The sequence below is a fragment of the Anabrus simplex genome, chromosome 5, assembly GCF_040414725.1.
Source record: "Anabrus simplex isolate iqAnaSimp1 chromosome 5, ASM4041472v1, whole genome shotgun sequence".
NCBI classification, from domain to species: domain Eukaryota; kingdom Metazoa; phylum Arthropoda; class Insecta; order Orthoptera; family Tettigoniidae; genus Anabrus; species Anabrus simplex.
Genome location: NC_090269.1, coordinates 349,658,279 through 349,682,920, shown reverse-complemented (window position 1 = coordinate 349,682,920; position 24,642 = coordinate 349,658,279). Strand labels below are relative to the sequence as shown.

The following is a 24,642-nucleotide window of genomic DNA, read 5'->3' as shown; positions in this document are numbered from 1 at the left end:
CAGAAGTAGAAGCTAATCCATATATAGCTCAAGGAATATAGCCTATATAATTGTATTTGAGGATATATCTACGACACTGTCATGAACCACAACCGCATGATTTTTCGCCTTTGAAATCCTATTTATATTGGCCGGGAAATGAATCACGTCCGTCTGTGTGAGAAACCTACGATGATGTCCTCTAGAGATGAACTAAAATGTGTTCTCAATATGACGGCTCAAATTTTATGAAAAATCTTGTTACTTAAGGAGTACAACACTTCTAATCTTCTTCGAACAAGTGTTACATCAGCATAATCACATGCCTAGTGTGTATTGTAATTATGGGTAAAGTAAAGAGACTGGATAATCGACGCTTTACACCGGTGAAGATGACATTACCTGACAACTTTGGATAAAGCATGGAATTTATTTTACTTCAACTTCATTCCGGGGCACAAAGCAAATTATCCGTGAGTACTTTGTTAATGCCGGTTTATAGTCAGATGTAGGGTTGGGAGAAATGATATAAGAATTGTAACTACACAGTAAACTGCGGAACAAAGCAATCTGTGTATCGAGCTGCTGGGAAACTTTGAACCTCAAAATGCCATTCATTATATATTATCGAGCAAGGAAAGACGAGCTGGGCACCTTTTACTGAACAAGGCATGAATATAATCGTAATTGGTAATTAGACCCCTTTTGTTTCTGGTTAATTGTTAACTAAAATAATATGCCTTAGCAACCAATACATTTATTTCATACATTATTTTAATTCTCTTACATTTTCTATTTCTGTCACAAAGTTTATAATTAAAGTCAAATGATAATTGATTAAAATGATTGAATACAAAAAATAAAGACCTGATACTTAACATTTAAAAACGTATTTTAAAAATCACATTAATTTCTCAATCGTAATTATCTTGTTTTTGGTTGTATGTCAGCTTACTTTATTTGCTTCAGTAATCCACTTTACTTTCATTTTTTGTAAAATACATTTTCATCAAAAGTTTTATATTTAAAATACAAAAATGATTTGCCTGAAGTTCTTGAATTGCTCTATTCAGAGATGTTTGGATGGACCACACATTTGCCAGGTGAAGTTTTTTCTCAGTATAATCTCGTAATTTTACCCAAGGCTTTAGTGTAGTGATAGGTTTGCCCGGATAAACTGCAGTCTATCCAATTTACCCGTATCATATACAACAAAGTGGCTGGGTAAAAACACAAAACCACACACACCCACACACCGGAAAAGTGTGAGAGCATTAAGCTCCTTTGCAGAGCAATTCTTTGTCGAGATCATCCATTCTAAATGTTTGTGATGCTTTGTCTACTAGGCAACCTCTGTGTAGGAGAAGCTGAGTAGCATATGCTGCTGAAAATACATACCGTAGGCCATTCTCAATCAGTCACATTCAAATATGAGTTGGTACGGCGCTCTCACTGGGCGGTTATCTTATCCATTTGTTTAAGCTATTGAAGAAATATAAGTGGGAGATTATTAGGAATGGATAAATAAAGATCAGTGATTCGTCAACACCTTACATTGCAGGGCTGATTGGCTCAGACGGTAGAACGCTGGTTTTCTGAGTCCAAGTTGGCGATCTGGAGTCACACCACTGAAATTAGAATTGAATTCTCATTAAATGGAAGGGCCTCACTAATAACGACAATTCCGGTGATAGTGAGTTTGAACCCCACTGTCAGCAGCCCTGAAGATGGTTTTCCATATTTTCCCATTTTTACACTGTACCTTAAGTAAAGCCACGGCCGCTTCCTTCCAACTCCTAGCCCTTTCCTATCACATCGTCGCCATAATAACTAACATTATCAGTGCGACGTAAAGCAAACTGTAGAAAAAATGTAATAAAAGCTATAATTATAATAATCGTATGGCGTCAGACACCTTGTGTAGACATTTTGATCTGACGCCATTTTAAGTTGCCTGCCCGTCAATTTCGATGTTCCGTTTTACTCTACCGGATGGCAGAACCTACGCTATCTGTCTTAGATTATCTATGGTTGAGCTTTAATTAATTTCGTCGGGTATACACCAAATGTGTCACGAGAGATCCTTTACATGTCTGCACCGTACGCCATGGAGTGTCGAATGAACTGAGTTCAAACCTTTCAGAATCCAACTACATCTGCTGGGTTTGAACCTGCTATCACGTGTTCTGGAGGTGAATCAATGAATGAATCGGTTGATGATCGATTGGAAAGGATAATAGTTAAATTCTCAGTTGTGATAAGGATTGCGGACCCACCTAACCCTGTTCATGGTTAGGGGAGGGATTTCAACAATCGACGGAATCATTGTCTAGGCAAAGTCCAATTAAGGGACGACTTCACATCACTTTCAGAACTAGAGATTAAGAATGTTTCCCGACATCCCCTGTCTTTACTCCGATGGTAGTATAGAGACAAACGGAACTACGACAAAGTGTACTAGGGTAGGATTAGGTTCGGTAAGCTGTTCCTCCAACAGAGCGATTTGCTCGTACCTGAACTGAAAATTTAACTTGTTGGCTATTGAACAAAGTGGTTCCTCTGTGGCAGATGTAGTTTTGTGCAATTCTACGAGTCGACGTGTTGTGTATTATCACAGTATAGCTGAAAGTTAGTTGAATTGTTGGGCTGTATACACCTGTCTCTTCTCCCATCGTATTGTATTGCAGGGAACAAAACAAGCAACAAGCATTACGCGCCTGAAAACCTCCCACCTACAGTTCGCAGTTTAGAATATCTTATCGAGTGGAGTAGGTCAGACAGTAGAACACTCTACCGAGCTAGATAGCTGCAGTCGCTTAAGTGCACCCAGTATCCAGTAATCGGGAGATAGTGGGTTCGAGCCCCACTGTCGGCAGTCCTGAAGATGGATTTCCGTGGTTTCCCATTTTCACACCAGGCAAATTCCGGGACTGTACCTTAATTATGGCCACGGCCGTTTCCTTCCACTTTCTAGGCCTTTCCTATCTCATCGTCATCATAAGACCTATCTGTGTCGGTACGAAGTAAAAACAAAAAAAAAACAGTAGAACGCTGAATAACCACGCCCAAATTTGCAGGTTTGATTACGGTCTTAAAAAGTCAACTCGCGCCCTCATCCTGAGGTGGTGAGTTTTCCGTGCGATTAGGATAACTGAGCTGTGAGCTTACATTCGGGAGATGGGAGGTTCGAATCCCACCGTCGGCAGGCCTGAAAATGGTTTTCGCTACTTCCCCATTTTCGCACTAGCGAAATACCGGGGCTATACCTTAATTAAGGCCATGGTCCCTTCCTACCTGTGTCGGTTCGACGTAAAGCAAAAGGACTAATAATAATAATAATGATAATAATGTCCGCATCTGTAGTATAGCGGTTGGTGTGATTAGCTGCCACCCCCTGGAGGTCTGGGTTCGATTCCCGGCTCATCACAAAATTTGAAATAGTCATACGAGGAATGGAACAGGATCCACTCAGCCTACGGAGGTCAACCCAGTAGACGGGGTTCGATTCCGACCTCAGCCATCCTTGAAGAGGTTTTCCGTGGTTTTCCACTTCTTCTTCAGGCAAATGCCGGGATGGCACCTAACTTAAAGCCTCAACCGCTTCCTTCCTTCTTCCTTGCCCATCAGTCTTAATCTTTTCATCCACCATAAGGCCACTGTTCAGCATAGCAGTTGAAGGCGCCTGGGAGAGGTACCGGTCCTGTTCCCCAGTTTCATCCCTAATAAAATGTGTCGCACCCCAGGACACTGCCCTTCAGACGGTAGAGGTGGGATCCCTCGCTGATTCCGGGAGAAAACCACTCCTGGGTGGTGAACTGATTAAATAATAATAATAATAATAATAATAATAATAATAATAATAATAATAATAATAATAATAATACTGAGTTGTCACTCTACGGTTTTGTTTGTTATTTAGACTTTCTTACCTTACTAATTTTCTAGGTTCAAGCTGTAACGACTGTTAAAAATGATTTAATTTATTAAATTCATGTGGCTATTACTAGTCTGGTGTAGTTCTTGTAAGGTAGAATTTTTCACGAGGTTGCGTGGCACATGCTGTGTATAAGAAACTGTGTTGATATAATGGATGGTGGCGTTGTGTGTGGTACAGGAATGTAGCGCATTCAAGGATCAACCCTTCCTCAAACCAAGTGAATTAAACGTTCACAATTAAATATACCATGCACCGGCCTGGAATTGAATCTGAAAGCAAAATGTGCAAAGACTAAATACTGCGCTATCCAGTCAAGTCGGTCACCGACCCGGGCACGTGTTAAAGAGAAGAAACCTTTCAAGCTCATACAAAAAGGGGATAAGAGAGATTTCAATCCAGCAGAATTCACCGTGTAAATATTTTCGTAACAGGGAAAAGGAAACGTATCTTAGAGATGATGATATCTGTCACAACATTTACTAGGCCTCAACACTATGGTAACTTGCTCTATATTCGAGAGATTGTTAATTATTGACTAGGAGCTGCCTAGTCGAGGTGATAAAGGCGCACTCGGTTGATAAAGGTGCACTCGGTTCACCTACGAGGACGTGAGTTCGATTCCTTCTCAGTAAATTGGAAAATTTATACATGCGAGTTCTACTTATGGTGATGCACATGGCCCTGAGTTTTAAGTACCTACACCAAATGAATGTCAGGTTATTTTCTGGGGCAAAGGTGAATAGGCATAGAGCTAACCATTCCGTCGCACGTACGGAGGTACAGTCCTGCAAGCGTTACCGTCCTCTTCTGCATGCCACGTGCCAGTAAACGAAAGCGCGGTCACCGTCACACAATTCCTGAACACCTGCAGAAAACCCATCAACTTCGATGAATGAATAATCAGACTAAATACAATAAGTCGTGCCCAGTACAATGAAAAAATCAAAATCCACAGCCTGATTCCAGTTTCAACCGGGTCAGGAATGGAAAGAAGTCCCCATCTAGCGGCGAGGATAGGAACTGTGCCGAAGCCGGTAGCACTCGTCTGGTTCAATGATTAATGACTGACAGATGAAATGGTATTGGAGAATGTTGCTGCGATGAAAAAAGACAGGGAAAACGGGAGTACCCGGAGACAAACCTGCCCCCCCCCCCCTACGCTTTGTCCATCACAAATCTTACATGGAGTGACCGGGATTTGAACTAGGGAACCCAGCGGTGTAAGGCCGGCGTGCTTCCACCTGAACTACGGAAGCTGCTCCATTACAGCAAGTGTTGAAAATGTTCTCCGTCAGCCAAGCGTTGTAGCGTGTGGCGATATTCCGGCATATTCTCAAAATTCATCATCTTGACTCTTCAAAATTTCGGTACGAATTTCATTAAAACGTCTACAACATACGAAATTATGCTGTTCTACATTTAATTCAGAAAGCATGAAATGTCCTAAACCGATCAATTACTGTTCTATAAGAAGCAATCACGCTGTACACTGTATGGAAGCTTATCGCAGACTAGCTGATACCATGACATCATAGAGCGAACTGTATGCTTCAGGCAGCTATTGCATCATCCACTCGCCTAGACACGGCACAGTGAATAACTCACAACTCGACTGATGCTCGCACTGTACCGAGATTGAAGCTTCTACCTTCCACGCCTCCAAGAGATTTGATGACTAATCAGGAAATTCCGTCTGTAGATCTGTGGTAAAGTGGATCCTAAGACTGCAGGTTCAAACCCGACAGCCGGATTTCGAAAGTCCATTCGACACTCCGTGTCGTAGCATATGGACATGCAAATGATCTCTATTATGCCTTTCAGCGTTCAGTCTGCAAGTCTTTGTGAATTCATTAAATGCCGCCATAATCCTCCATTTGTAACTAGCTTTGTGGCCTCGGTTAGTTCTATACCTCTTATCTTTAAATCGTTAAAAACTGAGTATAACCATCGTCGTCTTGGTCTTCCTCTACTTTTCTTACTCTCCATGGCCGAGAGTATTATGCTCCTGCATTCACCTCACATATCCCCATCACCGAAATGAGTACAGCTTCATCAATCGATTTCATTCCTAAATTTACCTTTATCCCCTCACTCCGAGTACCATCCTGCCATTGTTCCCATATGTTTGTAACAGTGATCATTCTCGATACTTTCTTGTCTCTTACTTCTAACTTATGACTAAGCCATCCTGAGTCCACGTAGCTTTCATTCCGGTACAGCGAAGTTGGACTGAAGACAGAACTGTGTAAAGGAGTGTTTTATTGGACGAATTTAACCTAAGGTGACCCAATCAGCACATACACAATTATCGGGCAAGTTGGACGTATGGTTAGGGTTACCTAGTGTTGGGGTTGCATTGGGGAGGTGTGGGTTCGAATACCACCGTCGGCAGCCATAAATATGTTTCTCCGTGGTTTCCCATTTTCACACTAGCTGTACCTTTATTAACGCCACGGAAGCTACCTTTGAAATCCTAATCCTTTCCATCCTTACGTCACCGAAGCACCAGGAAGAAAAGAACACAATAGTATTTGACAATGAATGACAACAGTTCACTAATTAGTGGCTATTTACAAAAGTCTCTTGTCCTCACAGCGGGCCTCAGCCTGGTCGGTATTTACCTGGAACGGACGATCTTGATTGACAGCTCGCACCTTTCACCTGGCTTCGCACTCACAAGACACTTCGATTAGCAGCTCCATGTAGACAGATTCGAACACAGGTCTGTTGACTATCACAACGCACGACTGATGTACACTTGGTTTGACTCCAGACAGGAACGATAACTCGCACGATCAACTCACGTGACTGCCCCACACTCTGAACTATTCGACTCATGACACTCGGAAAGACAATAACACTGCACCAATTCAATTACTATTCAACACCAACAACTCAACTCTCGGCCAACTCTACACTCCAACAACTCTATAATTAAGGACACTCCACCACATTCTCTCACCACTCACTGCTGTGTGGAACGAGCCTGCTTTTATATACCTGTGCAAGTGAAATATGGGCGAAAACTAGAAAGAAAATAGAAGGTTTTCAAATGTGGTGAAACAATTCCTTTTTTTTGCAATCTGCTTTACGTCGCACCGACACATATATGTCTTATGACGACGATAGGATAGGAAAGGGCTGGGAGTGGGAAGGAAGCGATCGTGGCCTTATTTAGGATACAGCCCCGGCTAACATTTGCCTGGTGTGGAAATGGGAGGCCATGGAAAACCATCTTCAGGGCTGCCAACAGCGGGGTTCGAACCCACTCTCTCCCGAATGCAAGCTGATTGCTACGCGACCCAAACCACGCTGCCGCGTGCTCCGTCCAGTTCTAGCTGAAGAAGTGCTTGTGGAAACGGGAACTCTTCCAAGAAAACGTACTTTTTCAGAAATCTTTGTCAAATTACTGTGCTGATTACAGAATGAAAATACTTCTAAGCGTTGTTAGAATGATGAATGCCAAACCGGAAGTGATGACATTACAACCAGTGCAACCAACCAATACAACTTTATGTCGGATATAATTAAGGACAAAGCACAGCCTTCTAGAGTTAATAGTCCCTGAGTTCTTGTATTTTAACTTTACAAGTGCTGAGGGGTACTTTCACTGGATAAATTGTTAAAGTACTTATAGTCAGCCGAAATAAATGAAACATGCGCCAGATTAAAAAGAACAGGTACTCCAAATGTTGATATGTATTTTTTTCATCAATATGCCTTTCATACACCCCTTAATTCAATGAAGATGAGCTTTGAAATCGTTTACTTTGAACGAGGAAGCATATCTAATGGATAATGGGAAGGGGAATGTACTGTATGTAATAATCAAATGACGTACATTAGTAGTTCAGAAAACATTAATTAGTTTCAGTGAGCTTAAGTCCGACTCGTTGGCTGAATGGTCAGCGTACTGGCCTTCGGTTGAGAGGGTCCCGGGTTCGATGCCCGGCCGGGTCGGGGATTTTAACCTTCATTGGTTAATTCCAATGGCTCGGGGGCTGGGTGTTTGTGCTGTCCCCAACATTCCTGCAACTCACACACCACACATAACACTACCCTCCACCACAATAACACGCAGTTACCTACACATGGCAGATGCCGCCCACCCTCATCGGAGGGTCTACCTTACAAGGGCTGCACCCGGCTAGAGACAGCCACACGAAATTATTATTAAATTATTAGTGAGCTTAAAATTTGAGCTATACTGTATCTTTAGATACAAATGATCAGTTATCAGACCCTAGTATGAAGAAGGGTTTATCGCTCATCTCAATTGTTCTCTCTCGGCATCGCATGTGGAGAATGCAGTATCTTTTGTAACAGCTCTACACATCACGTCTTCCAATTAGCCAGGCATTATGTACAATTATCGATATAAACAGTGCTGACGTATCGAGATGGTTATGCTGATATCGATTTTTGTTGTTGCACGTCATCGCTGTAGGAAGATGAAGCGGGCAACCAGGAAGTAGGCTCCCGTTAAAGTCAGATGGGCTTGCCAGGCGCCGGGGAATCAATACGTCCTTTAAAGCGGAGCGTTTCGTCTGCTAGTGGTGCCGCCCTGTCTCCCACACTGCACAACACATACTTCAAAAATCATCTCGACTCTGTTCGGCGCTTCTCTTTGTCTTGATTAAAATTTTACTGAGGGATTAGCCGGAGCAACAAAGAGAATCATTTGCGCTATGAATACTCCTTCTCTTTCTTCTTCTTTCCTTGTCTTTTCCCACTTACATGGTATCAGCACTATTTTGGATTACGCCTTGTTTTACGGCCTTGTGCACTTACTATCACTAACCCTCTGTGGAGGGACGTATTGACTGTAGCGTGTTTCTGTGGCGGTCCGCACTGTAATAGGCGGTATGTAAATGAAGATGTCTGTTAAGACAATCGCAAACAGTCAAGCTCCGAACTCAAGGAATTACCGAACGAGATTAAAATCTTCCAGAGCTTCCGTGGCTCAGGCAGCAGCGCACCGGCCTCTTACCGCTGGGCTCAAATCCCTGTCACTCTACGTGAGATTTGTGCTGGGCAAAGCGTACACGAGACAGGGTTTTCTCCGGGTACTCCGGTTTTCACTCCAGCAACACTCTCCACTAGCATTTCATCTGTCAGTCATTTATCAATGCCCCAGAGGAGTGGGAGAGGCTTCGGCAGTCGGACAATTCATATCCTCGGCGCTAGATGGGGGCTTCATTCATTCCATTCCTGACCCGGTCGAATGACTGGAAACAGACTGTGTATTTTCATTAATTAAAATCTTCAACCCAGACGGGAATCTAACCCGATGTCCTATGAACTGAAGGCCAAGGAACCGGACAATAATTTGCGCTATGACGCTTAATAATAATAATAATAATAATAATAATAATAATAATAAATGGCGTGTGTGTGTGGCCTCCGAAGAGTCCTGATGCATGTATTTTGAATTGACGCCGTATAGGCGACCTGCGCGTCTGAATTGTAATGAAGATGGCACACACACTCAGCCCCTAAACCATCGGAATTAACCAATGAACGTTAAAATCACCGTTCCGGCCGGGAATCGAACCAGGGACCCCTTGGCCAAAGGCCAGCATGCTACTATTTGGCCATGCAGTCGGAAATAAATAATAATAATAATAATAATAATAATAATAATAATATTAATAATAATAATAATAATAATAATAATAATAATAATAATAATAATAATAATAATAATAATAATAACATACTGTAGATACGCAGAGAGAATTGGCTGCTTAATTAGAGACATCTAGCGGTTAACTTGCTTAAATTGGTGGGTTAGAACGATGGTTTTCCGTGGTTTGCCGTTTACACACCAGGCAAATGCTGGGGTTGTGTCCTAATTAAATTCACGGTTGTTTCTTTCCCATTTCTAGCCCTGTGTGTCGTATCGTCATCATAAATCCTGTCCTAGTCAGTTCGACGTAAACAAGAGATTAGATACGCATCTTCATTAGATATTCTTATGCCTTTGTCCGCAAGAAATATCTGGGATTTGAACATTGCCCATCTGGGGTGTAAAACCAGCAACTAAGCCTCTGCACTAATCACGTTTCCCCAGAAGACTCTACGTACAATAATCATACAGATACAGTACAACACTCCTAAAGAGGAAATTTAATCCGTGACACTTACAGCACACTGAAGACTTAGGCCTGCCAGGATGACTCCCGCCCAGCTAGATGGGCATTAATGTGTCACGTGGTCATTGTAAAGACTTCATCAATCCATATCACTTGCCTCTTACATCAAACAGCTCTTGAATACACCTCATGAACCAGAGTGAAGCCAGTTCCAATCCTCAGACCAAAAGTGAAACCATTGGACAAGCCGAGAAACACACACTCCTGTTTTCCAAGAAAGATGTGAAGACGCTGCAACTGAACCACGGAAGTGCTTTGATATTAAAATCTAAGCTCTTAATTCATTTTTTTCAGTGCAATAATAGATTAAGACTACCAGACAGTGATCCGTTGCTTTATATGCAAGTGAATGTTTGAACCTGACAAAAACAGTATTGGTCAAGAAGTTGGATCTGGTGGAGAGAAAGATTCTGAGGAAGATAATGGGATCCCAAAGTACAGAGAATGAATGATACAGAAAGAAAGGAAACAATTACATCTCAAGATGGAAAAGATCTCAGATACCATCCGGAAGAGGAGAGCCATATTCTTTGGATATATCTACAGAATGGACCCGGGAATAATAATACGGTGAGCTGGTATCAGGAGGTGAATAAGGTCCTGGAAGAAATAGGAATGCAAGAAATGGAAATCAGTAAGAGGGATGCGTACAATTCAAGGATCAAGGCCACCAGGAGGTTTCAAGGAAAAGTACCCAAGCGCCGTGGACGAATGGAAGGAGGAGATGCCGAGTGAATGGATGAAGGAGAACTGGACGAGGATCAAAGCCCAGAAACAGATGAAGCTGAATTAGAATTAACGTGGTCCCTAGTCGGCCAAAATGAAAGAATAAATTAAGACTCTTTGTCTTTAAATGAAACTTAATTTCTGATGCGCGTTATTTCCGTAACAGAGAGGTTTGTTTCTACCGATAACCATCCGGTGTTCTGTTGAAGCGCAGCCTTCACGCTTCAATTAAGTATTGTCGTTATGTACATATTTTGGTGACTTTTATCAAACATCAGTTCACTACAGCACAAATAGATCTCCTGTTTCTTCCGTGTACTTTAGAGACTCTCAAACTTCCCAACATAAAATGCACGAGATTGTCTTCAGGGTTCTCATCTGCTACTTACCTTGTTAGCGGTGCTTAACTTCCAAATCTAGATTGCTGTACTCAGGACCAGTAAAACTTTTTAACACCATCGCTGATTCCACTTACCTGAAATAAAGAAAAAATACAGTTAGGAAACAAGGAATATAAGTCAATGGTCACACGGTATCAGATTTGCAGATGATGTAATAGTTGCAGACCCGAAAAAATAAATGGACAGAATGTTATCAGATAGTTTTAAAAATTGGAAATTAAAAGTCAAAAACAAGAAAACGAAAGCAATGGCAGTACGAAAGAATATTAAGGAAATCAAGACCAATATAAAAATTGATGAAGTCAGAATAGTTTGCTAGATTTTTAACTTCGCATCGACATCTAAGGTCCTTCGCAGTGATGGAGAAGTGATATAATTTGGATGGTAGAGCCCGTGTCCTTAGTTAAGGCACAGCCCCGGCCTTTATCTGGCCTGATAATGGGAAACCACGGGAAACCATCTTCAGTGATTAAACCTCACCATCTCCTGAATGCAGGCTCACAGCTACGCAACCAAAACCGCTCAGTGGCGTTGATTAAGTGAAACAACTCAGTTATCTTGGCAGCATGGTCACAGAGGACAATATATTGTTGGTGGAAGTGAAGTATAGCACTGCAAAACAGGCATTTATTACAGAGAAAAAAATTAACTAGCAAATATATTAATATAGATGTCAAAAAGTCCTTTGTAATGTCATTTGTATGGAGTACATTGCTCAATGGAAGTGAAAACTGGACTCCGGGTAAACTGGAAAAGAAACGTCTTGGAGCTGCAGAAATGTGGATTTGGCGCAAATTTAAGAGAACGGGCTGGATGGAAAGAGAAACCAACCTGGAAGTTTTAAGGGAATTTCATGGAAAAAGAAGATTTTTAATGGAAATGGAAAAAGAGGAAAACGCAATTTATTGGGCAAACAGTCAGACACAACACTTTCTCAATTAATGTTTTTGAAGATAAAATGTTAGAGAAGAAACGGAAAGGAAGAAGTACATCGAAAAGAGACTAGGATGTGATAATTACATGGAATTAGAAAGGACGGCAATGACAGAGAAGAGCGGGTGAATCGACAAGGCGTTGCCTTTAGGATATGAATGGAAACAGTTAGAAATAGTCTTCCTTATATTGGAACATATTCTGTCACAGACTTAATTATCAAGTTTATGTTATGGATAAACTAGAAATGTCGGACGGAATTGCTACAATTATGGCCTAGCATGATAATCGGCAGCCATTCTATGTGGACAAATACTGTGTGATTCTACTACAACGGTAAGGTGTTTACAAAGAAACAATCATTAAACAGAGTTCATGAAAACATCATACGTAGGATACGCTATTTTAGCACTGTAAGAACACAAATATTTAAACGGGGGAAAAAATCTAATGTTGAAATAAATATCAGTCCGCCTCTGTGGTGTAGTGGTTAGTGTGATTAGCTGCCACCCCCAGAGGCCCGGGCTCGATTCTCGGCTATGCCACAAAATATGAAAAGTGGTACGAAGGCTGGGACGCGGTCCACTCAGCCTCGGGAAGTCAACTGAGTAGAGGTGGGTTCTATTCCCACCTCAGCCATCCTGGAAGTGGTTTTCCGTGGTTTGCCACTTCTCCTCCAGGCAAATGCCGGGATGGTACCTAACTTACGGCCACGGCCACTTCCTTCCCTCTTCACGGTGAACCATCTTCAAGGTTGATAGAGGGGTTTGAACCTATTATTTCCCGAATGCAAACTGATTTTCCAATCCCCCCGTAAGGTCCCTCTTCAGCATAGCAGGTGAGGCCGTCTGGGCGAGATACTGGTCATCCTCCCCAGTTGTATCCTCCGACCCAGAGTCTGAAGCTCCAGGACACTGCCCTTGAGGCGGTAGAGATGGAATCCCTCGCTGAATCCGAGGGAAAAACCGACCCTGGAGGATAAAAAGATAAATAAGAAGAAGAAGACATAAATATATTAGAACTGAGAATCACCCGAACATGTGTGGAACGAAATAGTGTCATGTAACAATATCTGTGGCACGATGTTACCTAGCATCAGTACCTTGAGAACTGCACGGGCCATGGTCCTCTATAAAGAGAGCTGCACAAGACGTGGATCTGTATGTCATGGCCATTCATCAATACTTCACATCACAGCCTGCGCGGTTGCTAGGTAACATCGCGTCACACATTTTTTTTAAATGGCATATTTATGATCATTTGATTTTCCCATAGGGAACTTCAATTTTTTTTATTAATCAAATTTACTCACTCCATTTTAGAGCAGATTTCACTTATCCCAAGTATCAACTAACAAGGGATTGAGCTTGGAAGTCATTTTATTAATATTATATAATTATTTCCAGTTCGTGTATTATTATTTCTTCTTCTTCTTACTACTATCATTATGTCTGTCTCGCTTATGTGACTCGAATGGGTTTGGTTGATGGTAGTTCGAAGTTCATTTGTTCAATACATTAGTTAGATTACTTTGATGATTCCAGATCGAATTTAGACCATCATGAAACCGCACACTTTCTGCTTTCAGGGCATGCTCTATATTATATTGATTAAATATTGAAATCAGCTTCCAGAAGAGGAAAATTGGCCAGCAATAAAACTAGAATGAATATTTATGTGACACTTTAATTGCCCAGATGAAATCAGGGAGTTAGAATATCATCCTTCACCTCATTTGATCAGCACTGTAAGTTAGAAATCTTCTCAATATTTCTTTAGATAAGGAAAAACTTACGGCCTCTCCTATTCAATTAAGCTTATGTTAAGTTATACTTAACAATAAGTATTATATTACAAAAATTGATACAGAAGCTATTGTTTGTATCTTTTACAGGAACTACAGCTCGATAAAGTTGAGAAAATTTGAAATGAGTAGGTGCTCGTAAAATACGAGGTAACTATCAAATCTTGGTAAACCAAGTTACATGACGTCATCTATAGAACTGTCTGCTGCAAGTTGAACTGACTTCATGGAAACATATGCAGTTAAATAAAAGGTTTGGAAATATTATGAGAATGTTCGTTTAATGAATTGTAAAACTGAGCTAACAGATTTTTACATAGGAAGGTCGATTAGTTACGGCACTAGTTTTGGCAGTTTAGGAAATGTCGTTCTATTACTTTGATATTTGTTTATACATCCCACCGGCACAGTCAGCTTTAATGACTTTTATGATTAAGACTCGGGGGTAGCAACCGTGGCAACGGTACAGCTCCAGCGTGAAAATGGGAAACCACTTTAAACCATCTTCAAGGCTGACAGAGGGAGTTGAACCTATTATTTCCCGAATGCAAACTGATACTTACGTGACCGACACCTCGTAACCAACTCGCTCAGTAAACGTAATCCAAATGTTTCGTTAATGTTATGCATATTTTATATTAATAAATATACTGATCCAGTATTTGAATAAATATTTAAAGTTACTTTTCGAATTATTACTCGAATTTCTAGAGTAACTCATTATCACCACATGAAGGAGAATACCTCGGCTACGGAATCTATAAGAATGATATGAGTTCAGTACTGCCACGCTTTTTAGAGTTGTTGAGAACAAGAACCAGATTGCCGTGATGACAGCCGACGTCCAATGAGTATATGGTACAGGAAGAAGAAATGAAATAGATCCCTCTGTGGATCAGTGGTAGAGTGGCGACAAATGAATCTCATGATCGTGGGTTCAGACCAGGGAGGGGTAGTCGGATTTTCGAACAGCTGAAAAGAGTCACTTTGGCATTCTATATCACAAGATGTCCGAATATTAAAGATCTCTGATGTCACATTCATTGTTTACCCCCACCCCGCACACCCTAAAATATATCTTGGCAACAAATTTGAATAGAGTTCAGGGAATTTTTCTACCTGGTGAAGTAGAACGTCAAGGTTGGTACACTGGTAGTCTACATGGTATTAAGAAAAAATGGCTGCACATAGAGTAACCGACGCTATACAATGATTATTATTAGTATTACTATTATTATTATTATTATTATTATTATTATTATTATTATTATTATTATTATTTCAAGTGTAATGCTACTATTACAGTTCCTTGCGGTTTCTAACGGATTGATTTCCTCATGAGTCGACGAGAGTAAACACGAATTAAAAGAATGGGTACTTTAGGTACTAATTTTATGTATTCGTATTTATGTACTGTTTATAACTCAGAAATTATCACATTAATGTGGTGTGGTAAGTAAGCTTTACAGGTAAAAGAAACAAAATAAAGAATGTTAAAGAAACCTGTATCAGTTTGGATACAGTAAGGCAACAACTATATTATCCCATTAATAACTTTCTTTTGCATTGACACAAAAGTAATTCTCCCAAACTTATAGTAAAATTGCTTCGCAGGTATTTTGAGAGACAGAGTGGGACAACCTCCGTTTGGTTCAAACAGTACTTACTTTCTTCGCGTAATATTATACATATTATTTCCTTTTTTCACACTTATATGTTATTGTGATCCTTTCCATAGCATCATAGACATACTCAGATCATAGGAACACTTGCATGATGAATTTGAAAGGAAACATACCTAAAGCCTAGAAGAGAAAAATTACAATGGTACAAACTTAAGATTTTAGTCATAATTTCCTTTACGAATGATAAAAGAAAAAGCATTCTGTAAATTATAATTAATGTACTTGTTGTTTTTTAATTTATTGTGCCTTAACATTGAATTATTCATCATTTGCATGATAGCAACGAGCATGCCCACAAAATAACCAAAATAGCACGTTTAACAATGCTGCCAAAGCCGCACCTACCTCCGACTGCTTAGCCAACATTCCGGGAATTAACTGCTCCTGACATGGATTGACTATCCTTCAATAAATATTTCATGACAATATAAATACTCAACAGTGTTAGAACTTCCCAGGATAACTGTCATGGGTTCAGTATGCAGATTCCATAAATTTGGGTAAAAAATGTCGTTATTGTCGTTTAAGTTGTTGTTGTTGTTGTTACTGCACTGATAGGATTTGGAACATTTTGGTCAAAAGTCTTGTGATTTTACTATGTGGGTATAATCTGTCTGGTTATAGAATAGCTGTAATTCCGTTCTGATTGGTGTAATTATAATTAATTATATGTGAGGTTTGAGAGGGAGCGGCCGTATCCTCTATGCCATTTACACTTGCGTGTGGAAAATCGGGCCCACACCCGTAGATCGCAATAGTGTTTTTCCTTCCGTAAGGTTTCCACATTTATCTATCAACCTGACTATACTCAGCTCTTACTGTCCGATGCAATATGATTGAGGACTTGAAAAAGAAACAAAAACAATCTACTGGATTTAAAATAAATTCACCGAAGGCGGTTATTCTAACAGAAAGGAAAGGCATGTTACGGGACGGAATCGGACATCTGGCTAGCTCACCTCTCCTTATGTTCAGCTCCATGGCTAAAAGATTAGCATGATGGTCTTTGGTCCAAAGCGTCCCGGGTTCGATTTACGACCGTGTCAAGGATTTTAACCTTCTTTGGTTAATTCCGGGTGTTCATGCCGTCTTCAACATTAGAATTCATCATAGTTAGCACCTCATCCTCTCAGACGAACAGGTCTTCTGTAGGGAATCAACTCGATCGATCTTGCTGCTTCTTTCCAGTGTTGAGGGAATTGGGATATTTACAGTCATTTTTTTCTGTTTTGTTTCGGAGAGAATCCGGAATAACAACAGACCACAGGAGGGAATCTAGCGTGACCCGAGGACTCCTCATCCATTGTTGTAATCGGCTTGCAGGCAATAAGCAGCAGTATTCCGTTTTCCGAAGTTTTCAAGATTTATATGTCCGAAAATTCCCAATCATTAAAAAATAAGTGACCTTTTCACTAAAGTTTCCTATAAGGATGTTGTTTATTAAGATTTTAGACTTCAGAGTGCAGGGATGAACTGCGGCTGTTTTTCTCAACACAGACAGAAAATCTATTCTCCTAAGAATAGTTTCACTAAAAAATATTTATTCGTGAAATAATGTTCAGAAAATTAAAATGAAAAATTCCGGGAGAATATCTCACGGCTCGGTGTAACTGATACTAGGGCCCGCCGGTTGATAAAGACTGCTTCAGAAAGCTCATTGATCCCAGCTAACTGGAACCGAAGCAAAGTTTCGGATTATCAGAATTTTCTTCCGAAATCCAGCATTGCGCCGCAAGTACGAAGACTGACGTGTAATAAGCAAACAGGAACGACTGACTTTATAAACAGAAATAACTACTTTGATATTTCTGAAGCGATGTGTTTTATTAGTGTCTAGGTAACCAAACACCATGAAAAATGATTTTGTCAGATTGTTTTACTTCGATTTCTGCCTGAAATCACTATCGCAATATAGAGTGCAATTTTATTTCATACTGATTTCACACATGAATAATAAACGTACAAATAATTTTTCACCAGAAATGCATTTTTACATTTCATGTAACTTTGGTACTTTATTTCGGATTAACCGAGTTTTCGGACTAACGGGATTCGGATTAGCACGACTTTACTGCATTTCTTTTTCAATACTATTACTAGCAACATCTTTTATTGCAATTTCGGTTTACGGGCTCACTATTCGAAAGAGCTACTAGTTTTCAATATTACTGCATTTTCATTTCCCTCCAATCGGCGGACTATGACCCATGTAGCGGCGATTGACCAAGACCAGCTAGGAATTTGTCCGTTACAGGTGTGCTGCGTTTGTGTATTCTAATCGGACATGCCCGATCTCTCAGAGCCCTCCAGCAGCGGCCTTGCCGGGGTTCGGAGCTGATGAGCCTCGGCCAATGACCCCTCATGGCTCATCAACGAGCAGATTCAATTATTTTTTACCTTTTAAGGAAAACACAAGATTTATGATCGCCAGAAGCTACCTGAAGAACTGAAGTGTTAAAACGGTATTTCTAAATTACGAACTTCAGCATCACAGCCAAGATTTACTGTGTCGTCTTTGGCAACCTGCAGGTTCCTAAGGAATCTCTGTTTCCTAGCAAGTTACACTGGATCTGTAATTATTGCATTAGAAACCTCCACTCGCGTGCATACGAAGTCAAGTAGACTAAATAATAATAATCATAATCATTACGAAAGACTGAGTGAATTTTCTGGACAAAACAGATTTCCTGTTTAGAGAAAACCGTTTTGACTTTAGCAGGAAAAAGAAACATTTATTACTCGTAACCAAAAATTAAAGCAAGTTCGTAGCTTTACGTGATTTGAAATTCCGTTGGCCGGGGTTCGAACTACGGCCACCTTGGTGAGAAATGAAATGGCGTACTACCTTTAGTGCCGGGAGTGTCCGAGGACAAGATATGTTCTCCAGTTCAGGTCTTTTAATGTGACTCCCATAGGCAACCTGCGCGTCGTGATGAGGATGAAATGTTGATGAAGACGGAACATACACCCAGCTCCCATGCCATTGGAATTAACCAATGATGGTTAAAATTATTGACCCTGGCGGGAATCGAGCCCGGGACAGTTGTGACCATAGGCCAGCAAGTTAACCATTTAGCCATAGAGTTGGACACCTTGATGAGAATCTAGTGACTATGCCAACTGGCTATCACGCTCGAAACATTGCGTTTCCGAAAACTTGAATAGTAGGTTGTAAACCAATTACATAATTAATTAATTGATCTACTTCAATTTGTTCAACATGGCACCAACTGCGACAGGTCTTATGGCGACGATGGGATAGGACTGGAAAGGAAGCATTTGTCTGATGTGAAAATGGGAAGTAATGGAAGACCATATTCAAGGCTTCCGACAGCGGTGTTCGGACCCACCAACCCTGAATGCAAGGTGACGAATATTCAGATCGAACCGTGCAGCCAAATCACTCGGTTTATTATTATTATTATTATTATTATTATTATTATTATTATTATTATTATTATTATTATTAATACACAATGGTTTAACTATTAAACGTTCTCTAACCTTTTGAAATTTTCGGTGACTGCGGAGATTTTTGCTAGGGGTTTGAAGTCACACTAACACAGCTACTGTACTTTATAGGGGATGGTAGGATAGCAAAGGGTTAGTATTGAGAAGTAAATGGTCGTGCCTTTAATATAAGGTACATTCTCGGCATTTCCTGAGTGTGGAAGTGGAAATGGTAAACGACAGAATAACATCTCGAGGGGTGGGTCTGAAACCCACCATCTCCCGATTGCAAGTTTACAGATATATACAACTCATACTGCGTAGCCATGTCACTCAATATGGAAATGATTACCTATACATTCCAGTCATCAGTCCCATATTCCTATAACATTGGTGAATTCTGTTGGAGAACATGTGATACTGAGGCAAGGAAATAGGACTGGATTGTGACATAAAGTGGTATCGAACCATTTTCCTACAGTAAAATGTTAAAACATGTGTGAAGTACGTTTAGGACACCCACGATTTGTAGTCTTCACATGATACAGTCAGTTCGCGAAATAATGGCACTCATATGACAGGTAGTTTTCTAAACGAGGGTGAAAGTTGCAGTGATCGAGATATCGCTCCGCGGTAAAGAGTTTGCATCTGAAAGGAGAGGAAGAGAAGGGCGCTGTCCTCGTATCATTGGGAAGGGAACAGCGATATTCTTTACTTCCTGTTGATACATCAGTGGTTTTCTACCGCCTATCACATACAAATACCGACCCGCAACACAAGTGTTCTTATCATCATACGAGTAAGATTCAAATGTTGAGGAAAGTAATGGTTTCTTCCCTACTTTCAATTTAGCCATAAATTACGCTTTACTTCCTGTTGTTACAGTATATCATATTGACTATCTACCGCCTGCCATATACCAACACCGACCTGCAACACAAATGCACTATGATTCAGATGTTGAGGAAAGTCACATTTTCTACCCGACTTCCATTTTAGCCATAAATTAAAATTAAGAATTAGCTGAATGTTTCTCATTACATTTGGATAGATATCATGAATCTAACGAATGCGTATTTTGGTAATTTTTATTGTTCCATTCAGTAGGCCAGTTAGTTCGTAAATTAGTTAGTTAAGTCAGTTAATTATGGGGTGCATCAATCATTTAGCCCGTCAACCAATCATCCTACCAATAAGTCAATAAATCAAGCAAACAATCAATCAAACAATTAATTAGTCAAATAATTAATCAGTCAGCCATACGATCAGTCAGTAGATTTACCAAGACGGCAAAGCAATCAAACTCTCAATTAGTCAATAAAGCAGATAATTCGTTAAGGCAGGCTGAGCAGCTGCTCTCAGGTTTGCGGGTTCGATCCCGGCTCACTTCGCTGGTATTGAAGGTAAGAAAATATGCCAACCTCGTGTCAGTACTTTCACGTGAAAGAATTCCTGAAGGATAATTTCCGAAAACCGAAAAACGTTAGTGGAATGACGAATGACAATTGTTATTATTATTATTATTATTATTATTATTATTATTATTATTATTATTATTAATGTTATTTGCTTTATGTCCAACTAGCTACTTCTACGGTTTTCGGAGATGCCGAAGTGCTGGAATTCAGTCCCGAAGGAGTTCTTTTACGTGCCAGTAAATCTACCGACACGAGACTGACGTATTTCAGCACATTCAAATACCACCGGACTGAACCAGGATCGAACCTGCTATTATTATTATTATTATTATTATTATTATTATTATTATTATTATTATTATTCGATAATCATTTAAGTACCATTATTTTCACCTACCTCTAAATCTGTGTGATTGGTCCTTAGGGTATGGTGTAATGAACAAAACATTTACTCTACATTTATGCTAGAATTCGGATGTAGAAACTTAATCAATAATCTAATTCTTATATCATCATGAAGAAAGCTAACGGCTTAACTCTAAATAAACAAATCTATTCTGTCTTCTCTTCAAGAACATCCATCTTTATCACACGGTATTTAGAAGGAGCCTGTAACAACATGGAGATGAGATCTTCAACCTGAAGAACCGGTTAGGCTTTTGATAAGCACTTAACAGAAGTCTAATGTCAACAAGTTGACAAAGCAAATCCACGTGGTTGTGCTTCCTGTATTAACTGTCACAACACAAAGTTACCGAGTGAGTTGGCTCTGATGCACAGGCCATGCAGCTTTTACCTTGCGTTCAGGGGAGATGGTGCGTTCGAAAACCCTAATATCAGCAGCCTTTAAAACAGTATTCCATGTCGTCCCATTTTCACACTGTGCAAAATAATGGGGATATACCTTAACTGAGACCATGGTAGTTTCCTTGGCAGTCGTAGCTCTTTCCTATCCCATCGTCACCAGAAACCGAAGTCAGTGAGATGTTAAAACGAATAGGGGAAAAACAGAAAGAAAATAAAACATGATTTAGACAAATATTGAGAAGTTGTAATAATAACGATACCCTCCAGAATTTTACTACAGAAACGGCAGTGGTGGAATCACTCCTCCTATACCACAAATGGTCACAAGGTTTGGTTCTTGAATTTGTGGGGATGTGTGTTAGTGGAATTTGACAACGAGAGGAATTCGGATGATCCGAGAAGGAACCTAATTGAACGAATTTATACCTATTATTATTATTATTATTATTATTATTATTATTATTATTATTATTATTATTATTATTATTATTATTATTATTATTATTTGAGATTCGGTGGCCTGTGATGGTAAATTTTATTATTATGTGAATTCAAGATTGATTTATTATTATTATTATTATTATTATTATTATTATTATTATTATTATTATTATTATTATTATTATTATTATTATTATTATTATAGTGATTTAACGTCGCACTAACACACCGAAGGTTTCCGGCAAGTCAAGGATGAGAGAGGGTTAAGTTTGGGAAGGCAGCGGCCGTGGCTATAGTGAAGGTAGACCACCAACTCCCAAATGCAAGCTCACAGCTATGCGCACAAACTACTTGACGAACTTATGATTGTGCCACACTACATTTAAAGGTATATTTTGTAAAATTTCAGGTGCATTTCAGGGTGATTATTATTTTACACTATAATGGAATATTTTAAATTTTTTACAATATGCTTTACGTCGCACCGACACAGATAGGTCTTATGGCGACGATGGGATAGGAAAGGGCTAGGAGTGGGAAGGAATCGACCTTAGGTACAGCCCCATCATTCGCCTGGTGTGAAAATGGGAAACTACAGGAAACCGTCCTTAGGGCTGCCAACAGTGAGGTTTGAACTCATTATCTCGCGAATGCAAGCTGATATCTACATAACCCAAACCACACAGCTACTTACTCGGTAATATTTTAAGTTACGTGCCGAAAATTTTGTATTCATTTCTATGCAATTGCTTTTGTTATTTTGTTCTAACCGCGTCATTTTTAATTGTCAGTATCTGTTTCTAGTTTTAATGTATTCCTTTTTTATTTTTCTAGGGGATGCCTGGCCGAGGCGGTAAAGGCGAGCTCGGTTCGTCCAAAAGGACGTGGGTTCGAATCCCCTTAAGAAAGTCGTAAAATGTAAGAAATGATATTTCCACTTCCAGAGGTGCATATGGCCCTTAGGTTCACTCAGCCTACACCAAAAATTAGTATCAGGTTAATTCCTGGGGCAAAGGCGACTAGGCGTAGAGCTAACCACTCTACCCCATCAAGTGCCGAGGTTGCGGATAGTGGAAGCCTATACCTTCCACCTCTCCAAGGGCCTTCATGGCCTGTACGGAGATGACTTTGCTTTTTTTTTATTTGTTATCGTAAACACTTTTGATTCTTTTCAGTTTTAGTTTGCTGTGGTATTTTATTTTTATATTATCGTTTGCTGCATTTTTCCTTCTCATTACGTAATTTATAATTTAATTTCGTAGGAAATAATCTTTAATAAATGATATCAAAAACTGCAAATTTATCAATCATTTCTCTTGATAATTTATTCCATTTCATAATTACCGACGGCTCGGAACATCCCGCTTAGTCGAGCAGCCCGTCTTCTAACTCCCAAGTCTTCCCAGCCCGAATATTTCAACATTTTCGTAACACTACTCTTTTGTCGGAAATCACCCGGAAGAAATCATGCTCGTCTCCTGGGGACATTTTACATTTACTGTTTCCCAAACACTGTAAGCAACCTCTAATTGTGGTCTTACCGAGCTCGGTAGCTGCAGTCGCTTAAGTGCGGCCAGTATCCAATATTCGGGAGATAGTAGGTTCGAACCACACTGTCGGCAGCCCTGAAAATGATTTTCCGTGGTTTCCCATTTTCACATCAGAAAAATGCTGGGACTGTACCTTAATTAAGGCCACGGCCCCTTCCTTCCCACTCCTAGCCCTTTCCTGTCCCATCGTCGCCATAAGACGTATCTATGTCGGTGCGACGAAAAGCAACTAGAAAAAAATGTGGTCTTACCAGAGATTTACTCGACCTCTCCTTTACATCTTTACTACTACCCCTGAATATCGTTATAACCATATGAAGAGATCTGTAATCTTTATTAACAAACTAGTTTATGTGACTAACCCAAAGAAGATCTTTCCTTATATTAACACCTAGGTACTTATAGTGATCCCAGTGAGGTACGTTCATCCCATCAACTCAGTAACGAAAACTCGGAACACTTTTCCTCTTGGTGAAAATTACATCCTGACTTTTCATCTCGTTTACCATCATAGCACTGTCTACTTTCCATCTCACAACATTGTAGAGTTCTTTTTGCAGATCTTCAGAGACATGCGTACTCGAAGATTGCCCGCAATATTCCTATGATAGTCTTCTACCTGAAAGTTTCACCAGTTCATCGGAGTGCACACTTGACGTGAATTTGGCACAATTTTACATCCGGATGCCCTTCATTACGTCAACCCTATTTGGAATACGTATTCATTATTGCGTATTCCTATAGTGGTTGGTAATGGAGCCTGTTGATGGAGAGAACTGTATAAATACAAACAAAACACTTAGTTTCGAAGCCAGAGGAAATAATAGATTGTTTTTACGACCTACTAACTACTTTTTATGGTTTTCGGAGACGCCGAGGTGCCGGAATTTTGTCCCGCAGAAGTTATTTTGCGTACCAGTAAATCCATCAACACGAGGCCGACGTATCTGAGCGCCTTCAAATACCACCGGACTGAGCCAGGATCGAAACTGCCAAGTTGCGGCCACAGGACCAGCGTCTGAACCGTCTGAGCCACTCAGTCCAGCAGAGGAAATAACCACACGTAGTTAAAATCCCTAGTCTGGCCGGGACAGGAACCCAGAGGCCTTTGAACTTAAGGCTAATACACTGACCATTCTGCCAAGGATACGGACATACAGTTATTAAATATACAACAGGTATACCACCAGCTGGATATGCAAACAACGAGTTGTATCATATCCTGCAGCTCCAAAGGAAGCACCAAATAATGAGCTACAAGGGAAGAACATCCGCTGACTGAAGCTACGGCAGAACCTCCGGGCAAGAGACATCCTCCAAGTTTCATCTCATTGAATAAAGTCAACACAGCTTTTA

General features: G+C 40.2%; 1 protein-coding gene and 1 long non-coding RNA gene across 2 annotated transcripts in view; one reads left to right on the top strand and one right to left on the bottom strand.

Moving 5' to 3' along the window:
• The window catches only part of LOC137500924 (uncharacterized), a 194,628-nt gene extending 180,446 nt beyond the window's left edge, over positions 1-14,182 (top strand). The window contains exons 2-3 of the long non-coding RNA XR_011018278.1: positions 13,720-13,878; positions 14,026-14,182. This is a non-coding gene — a long non-coding RNA (uncharacterized lncRNA). The remainder of the gene's footprint in view (positions 1-13,719; positions 13,879-14,025) is intronic.
• Hr3 (Hormone receptor 3) overlaps positions 1-24,642 on the bottom strand; it is a 586,730-nt gene that overhangs the window by 468,681 nt on the left and 93,407 nt on the right. The gene's annotated exons all lie outside the window — the stretch shown is intronic.